This window comes from Rhinichthys klamathensis, unplaced genomic scaffold (assembly GCF_029890125.1).
Source record: "Rhinichthys klamathensis goyatoka isolate OS25496 unplaced genomic scaffold, OSU_Roscu_1.1 h1tg000105l_1, whole genome shotgun sequence".
Lineage (NCBI taxonomy): Eukaryota > Metazoa > Chordata > Actinopteri > Cypriniformes > Leuciscidae > Rhinichthys > Rhinichthys klamathensis.
Genome location: NW_026606644.1, coordinates 2,233,949 through 2,241,469, shown reverse-complemented (window position 1 = coordinate 2,241,469; position 7,521 = coordinate 2,233,949). Strand labels below are relative to the sequence as shown.

General features: G+C 37.4%; 1 long non-coding RNA gene and 1 other non-coding gene across 2 annotated transcripts; both read right to left on the bottom strand.

Annotated features, from left to right (window-relative positions):
* Positions 1 to 2,243: 2,243 nt before the first annotated feature.
* Positions 2,244 to 2,314, bottom strand: trnag-ccc (transfer RNA glycine (anticodon CCC)). Its single transcript has one exon. It is a non-coding gene; the product is annotated as a tRNA-Gly (tRNA).
* Positions 2,315 to 6,647: 4,333 nt separating this feature from the next.
* On the bottom strand, positions 6,648 to 7,521 carry LOC130087262 (uncharacterized). The gene is made up of 3 exons (XR_008807347.1): positions 7,412 to 7,521; positions 7,049 to 7,324; positions 6,648 to 6,935 (listed from the first exon to the last, which is right to left on the bottom strand). It is a non-coding gene; the product is annotated as an uncharacterized LOC130087262 (long non-coding RNA).

Here is a 7,521-nt window from a genome sequence, read left to right as displayed (position 1 = left end):
TGTTTACATAATATGCGTGTATATATATATTATTAAATTTATATGCATCAAATATGTCTGTCTGTGTGGGTGTGTGTACAGTATATACACAGACACACACGTGCCAACATGCCACAAAAGCTCTCAGTTTGCGCTCCCGCAACTCATTTTATGCCACATAACATTAAAACTATTTTTTCCTGCTCCTCTTATGCATAAAACGCAAATACTTATTATGATTTAAAAAAAAATTGGCATATTTTGCCTAATTAATATGCCTGGATAGGCAAATCCAGCTTTTATGCAATAGGGCTACACCTGCTTTAGCACTCGTCTTAAATATAAAGAACAGAAAAAGCAAATAGGCCTTCCAATTGTATTGGCCTCGTGTTTCATTGCTCAAAAATATGTTTTGGTCGAGCTCGTGAATCCGACACACGTGTCGCGCGGTAGGCTGCTTGTTTTTCCGCGGAACTCACGAGAACAACTCAATAGAAAGACGTTTATTGTCGTTATTTTGCCATACATAGTATTTTTATCTCATCATAATCAAATCAGACTGCAAACTCACTTCCACGACTAGTGAAATATAGGCTATGTTCTTTGGCCTTTCCTCAGAAGTGACGTAGAATCATCGTTGAGGTAAACAGTGTTACACAAACTAATATTCACAACTATTTTACAATGCAGTATATAGGCTAAATGTAAACGAACGAACAAACCTGAAGTTTGTGGATCTTGCGCGTGCCAACAGGTGCATTTCCAAACCCTGACCAGAAAGTGAGCGAGAGTGACCTCTACTGGCCTCAAATCAATCCATACATACAGCAGGAATTAAAACAGGGGGTTTCAATCTTTTAGAGATGCATGAACCACCAAATACGATCATCTCGGTGCGAGGGTCCCCCATCCTAAAATCTAAAAAAGGCAGCTATATATTTTCATGTATAAAGAAAGACTAAATTAATACATTTTAAAATTATATTATAACTATGCATAAAATTGTATTTAGAAAATATTTTTTTCTAATCACTACAGCCTATTACTGTGCTGTACTGTATATGTGTTATTTATTTAATTTATTTTAATACGTTTTATTTTATTTAATCAATGTTTTATTTGAATCATTTTATTTAGTTAGTTTAATCTTATTTTTTATTATATCTTTTTATATTTACCCTGTTTTTCACTGACCCCCAGCACTCCCTTGCGTCCCCATGCGGGTCCCAGGACTCCAGTTTGAAAACCCCTGGCCTAAAAGACTTGTCCAAATGATGGTGCTGTGTGGCACCTATAGGATCTAACAAGGAGACAATGCTTTACTTCTCTTACTTTACATTACAAATAAGTAAGCAACTGTGCTTGCAAAATCCTTTGTAATTTCTCACACGAGGAAAGTTTAAGATTTTATAATGATATCTGATGGAGAGAGGAGGCATCAACTGCTTTTTGCAAACTAGGCCTGAATCTGCACAACCTGTTAAATGGGAGCCAAAATCTTGAGACCAAATTGAAAAGTTGTGATTTAAACCTATTCTAACCTAGAATTTTAAGATGTGAACTTAAAAGTTAAAAGTAGTAAAAATAAAAGTTAAAACAAATAAATGTTATGATGTAAATTATAAAAATGCGATACAGAAGCATTTTCAGTGGTGGCATCAGAGATTTGGACCCCAGTACAATTTAAAATATACTCGCAAAACAAACACTTTAATAAATCGATTTTCTGTGTACTGTTTTGTACATAGATAGCCTACTTTACTTTATATATATTTTTTTATATAATGCAATGTATGTTACACTGTTCTGGGTTGATTATGTCTGACAGCCAAACCACCGAAATCATGCACATACATTTAATAACTATAGTTAATTATATGTTTCACTGTCATCATCAGTGCTGTTCTGTTTTTGCATATTTGAAAAGTAAAAAAAACTCAACTTAACTTCTGATTCTGCAAGAAAATACAGTATCATTTGTGTTGACATGTCTTGTGTTGTGCTGTGATGTAGGCTACCATACTCTACTATACTATCTAGACTAGAACCCATCTAAAACATTTAACTAGTTCAATATTATGTATGCAGATTTTTTTTTGGCCTGAAGTTAATCAAGATGGCATATTTATAGCTAATGAATATAGCTAATAATTTATAGCTATAACCTAATGAAGACACACAGGCGAGCTAATGAGTGAATGTTTTGTGTTTGTGTGTGTGACTGTGAATACAATACGAGTCAACTACCTCTCTTCAAAAAGCAGTGCGCCGCCCGGGAATCGAACCCGGGTCGCAAGAATGGGAATCTTGCATGATACCACTACACCAGCGGCGCTTGTGTGATACGAGGAATAATCCCACCTATCCCCGTTTCCTCATTTGTAGGCCTACCTGAATGGTGTGAAAAATATCGCTTCAAAAACTTTCGCCTTTGTAACATAGGATATCTTTCCATTTACATGAGGGAATATTTGAAACTTACATTCCCAGAATAGGTCAATGGGAATCTGCTGTAGCGATATCACTTTTGTGAACGACTCGTTCTTTTGAGTCAGATCTTTTCAATGAAAATCAGTCTGAACAATTCGTTCACGTGTCGGACTGAATCGGTCCGTGCGGTTCTCGAGTGAACAACTCACTGATCCATTAAACCGCGAGATCCGTCTTTTTCAGCATTTTTTAATTTTGAATCAATGTAAAACGCGTTGCGGCAGAATGCAGACATTGGCCCTGTCCCAATACCCACACTACGCCCTAAGGTCTTCCTCGAAGTGGACACTTGTTGTTGAAAGTGCACTTAGCGGAGTAAGTGCGCAAGGGCCCGAAGCTGTGAAGAGGAGAATTGGGACAGTTTTGCACACGTCACAATTAATCTACGTCACTTCTGTGATCAGGGCTGCGTTCAGTGCCGACAAAACGTTGCAGAACGTTTTTTAAACAGAAACGGTGATGCGTTGAACGCACTGTTGTGATGATGACGCAAGAGTTGCAACTACGGCAGCTGAGAAGGCTTTTTGTGTTCTTTGTGAAGAATTTTCGGAGCCTGATTAAGTCGGTATAAATATGTTTAATACTACAACATATGCCCGATGTTACAGTTACTGCACTTGCCGCCCAGAACACAAGAGAACATCCCAATCGAGTGAAGGGATTTGTGGAAACTGAAATGCAAGCACATCTTACCTTATAAAGACTAAAACACATCTATTTAGCCTCACATACTGACTTTATTTGTTGTTCATACTGTTTTATTAATACCCTGTATTTTCTTTCTCATTTTTAGGAAAAGCACTTTACATGCATTGTTTATTTCTATAGCCTACCAAATGTCACACACCTGCAATGAAGCTAAAAATATAAACAACTACATCATTATGTTGATATATATTTTTACAATAATACTTACGACAAACATGTCTTCTGATATCCTCAGTTGTTGCGTATCGAACATATTTGTAAATTACTTCCATTGTGCGAGTTCTCTTTAATACCGTGTGCTTTATATACATGTTGCTGCTGATTGGACTGCAGTTCTGACACGCCCACCAAACAAGAGAAAACGCATGTGCACGCACACCGGTGCACGCCGTTTCCAGGAAACATGACGTTCAACCCGGAAACCGTAGCAAAACGTTGCGCACCGTTGTGATCTTGAACATGCCCCAGGAGAGCAAACACCCTTCATTTGGCTAATGTGTGTGCTGCTTATAATAGCTGTAAGTAACATGACACAATCCTTTGAATGAAAAAAATAATATATTTTTTTACTCTTAGCTAATAGCAAAACCCGACAAGTGGATCATTGTAATGTGTGATTACAACCCCTTCACACACAGGCAATAAAAAAAGGATTCATTTTAGAAGAAAAGCTACATAGAGCACCTTTAATTGGCGGCGCTGCCGGGTTAGTGCCGGTGTAAGTTAATGCATTGGTCAAAAAAATTCAGCGTTAGTTTTTTTTCTAACACACCGGCCCATGGAACATGTCATCATGTGCTTATATCTTTCAAGTATAGAAATTAGTACAAAACTAATTGTGAAAGTTTGTCGCAAAAATTGTTGCTGCATACCCCTCTGACACTGGGTAGTTGCGCCCCTGGTTATCATTTAGTATGGCCAAACAGCATCGTAATCGTAGATCATTCATAAACTCGTACCATTCGTACATAAAAGAATGCGCATGCTCATGCTCAGACCTGAATCGTCTACAGCAATAAGATTGCGGTATTATGAACCAATTAAATTCGCTCTGTGCACGAGAAAAATGCTAACTTCCGGCTTGAGGGTGGAAATTGGGTACTTCGTTTCCGGTTGCCGTCTTGTTTACATCAGTGGACCGGCGTTAAGTTAGTTTAATCGTTCGCAATGGACCTAAAACATAAAAAAAACCGATTCACTTTTCAAAGGGCAGTCGGTGGTAATACCATAATTCCTCAAATAAAAGCTGGGGCCTTTATTTACCTAAACTGCAGAAGGTAACAGGCTTTTATTAGAGGCAGGCGCTTTATTTAAAAAAAATCTAAATCAAATTTCCGTCTGGGTTCCATGCTCCTCAAGACAATTTCGTTTTCATTAAAGTTGTTGAAAAGACCGTTACACTAGCAGCACTAAATTATATGTGTGTTACATCTATTGTCTACTACCATCTATTGGCTGTACGTTACGATGAACTTGAATGCATATTAGGGGATGTTTACACCTGGCCACTTCATGTGTTTTCTCAGATCGGAAAGCTCTCTGATTTATCAAAACAATTCTACTTAAATCTGCTCACAAATGCGTTTTCGCAAAACGGATATAAATCTTCAATTCCCACGCTATATGCGGATTTAATGGAGTGGACGTCACCGAAAGCAACAGATATGAGCTGCATTTGATAGATCAGCTCATTTCTAAATCAAAAGACCGCAATAAGCGAGAGCGGCAACAAGCCTGGTAAGATCATTTCGTTTCTTTACTTTTAATGATGAGGAGAATTGTCTGCGACTTACTTTCACTTTAATTTGCAATAGTTTGCACGTTGGCTTTATGGATAGATGCTCGGCTGCCGTGATGCGTGTTGCAGTAGCGTTGTCACATCTTGCTATAACATTACATAGCCTATAACACGCTCTCACACTTATTTTTTAGCGTTTTTGGGAGGAGTAAAATTTAGATACGTGGTTTCAACAATCAGATGCATTTGATTTACACTTGTGCAGTTTCGTCTGGAATCTCGTCTCAGATCTCCTCCTGAAGAAGTGGTTTGAGCGATCGGATTTAAATTGTCTCGAATGTGCTTCGGATGGCATTTATACATGGTCTTTTCACGATCAGATCACAGAACACGCATGAAGTGGACAGGTGTAACATCTCTTCAATGAAAGTCATTTAGGAGATTATCCACACTAATTTTCCCCCGGCCTTTATTTGTCCGCGTTGATCACGCACCCGGCCATTATCAGAGGCCCGGCGTTTATTTGAATACCGGTTTTTATTTGAGGAATTACGGTAACCAGGCGCTGCTGCATTGTGAAAAGTAAACAATGTTTAACGTTACTTCTACGTCGTCCATCAGGCTACCGGAAACTAGACACCCCCTATCGGTTTCGCAGCCGGAAGTAGCATATGCTAACGTGCACATAGTCTATTGGGGGTGGGGCGGAGTGACACGAGTCGCCCCGCCTAAAAGTGTCGCCCCGCCTCATCCAAATAGAGGTCTCTGCGGAACAACAAGAAGGTGTTTCCCAATTAATGGGCGTTTTCAAACCGGTCTAGGCATTTTCCAACCATCCAATCATAACCGTACGGATTCGGAAGCCCTTTCAGAAGCGGAAATTTTATTATAGCACTTTCAGAAGCGGAAATGCGTTATTATTATTTCTCGGGTTTTTTCTTGATTTTTACTATTATGTCTATATCGCGACAACATTTGATTTATGTAAAAAATAAAATACAGGCTACAACTACCTATTTTCTTTAAAAAGGAATTCTTTCATAAGATATAAAAAGGAATTCTTTCATAAGATAGTTATACAAGATCTGTATCTTATAACATAACGGGAAATTTGGTTTATGAAAGAATTCCTTTTTAAAGAAAATAGGTAGCTGGATTTTATTTTGACATAAATGTTGTCGCAATGTATATGTAAATGTTGTTATAGCCTGTGAGTGTGTATTATATTTTATAATATTCTCTCCTACCTACATGCAATTTTTCTCTAAATGTAAACCTTAAAAGGTAAAAGTATTAAAAATTACTTTATTACTCAACTATTTATAATTACATTAGTTTTATTTTCGTTTTGTGTGTGTGTGAACAACACAACATAAATCAAGTTGTAACGGTGATTAACAAGGAAAAATTCAATTTCCAATAAAGTTACCAAATCCTACTGTAAAGCAATGGTGAAAATTATTGTATTGGTCTTTCTCACCTGTATTTTTCAAAATATATTTATATGTAATGACTGATATTTAAGTGATATTTGTAGCTTACATTAAATGATATATAAAGTAAAACGTATTGACCTTTAAATTAAGGTAAAATGTGTTTACTTAGAATAATGACTCTGAAAACTTTAAACATTAGCATCACTTTATTGACCGTATAGATACTGTAACCAATATGATGAAAAACTGTATTGATAAATGCAGCATTCTCTATTTAATATAATAGTAAAAAAGAGAGCATCCAATAAAATAAAATAAGCAATAAATGTGGCAAGTTCAAACATGAGGAACACATTGCATGAAACATTAGATGCTTCCTCCAGCCACATAGAAACAGTCTCCGCAGTATCCTGGGGAGTCATCAGAGCCATAGAACCCCTGCAACACACCTCTTTGCCCTCTTCCTCTGTAGCCTTCGCCACAGTCTTTGTATGTAGTATCAAAATGGAGACATCTGGATAGACTGTATGGAACCCTATACAGGTTTCTGACATTTTCACTGAATGCCTTCCAGTTCACGACACCTAAAAAAAAAGTTGTCAGCTGACCTCATCATTGTCTTAATATTCAACCATACATAACTGAGAAAAACAGAGAGAGCTGTAATTAACCAATCAGTGACACTAATAAAACTTACTGTCCAACCACCGAAAGTGAGCCTCTCGGCGGAAACTTTCCATGCTCACAATGCTGTTGAAGCACCTGCAGGTGAGGGCAAGGGAGCCAATTGCAACATCACCATCTTGAAGCACAACCTCCAGTAAGATTTCACAAAGGACCAGCGGAGGAAGCTATACATGAACAAAACATAATCTGAACTTCTTGTGGTTATAATGATTCCCTTGCATTTTATAAATTGAGTAATAACAAATACATGCCTCCTGTATGTTCAGGGGTTGGTCAACAGTTGCCACTATGAAGGGACAAATGAAGAACATCAGTAAATAACAGTCAACATTTACTATAAATAATAGAGCACCTCAAACAAAATAAATCATACCAGTTTTGTGTGGCTTGTCAGTCCGCCTTCTCTTTCTTTGCTGGATTTCCATGACCGATCTTGATAAATTTATGACATAAAAACACATTAATAATACAGTATATCAAGTT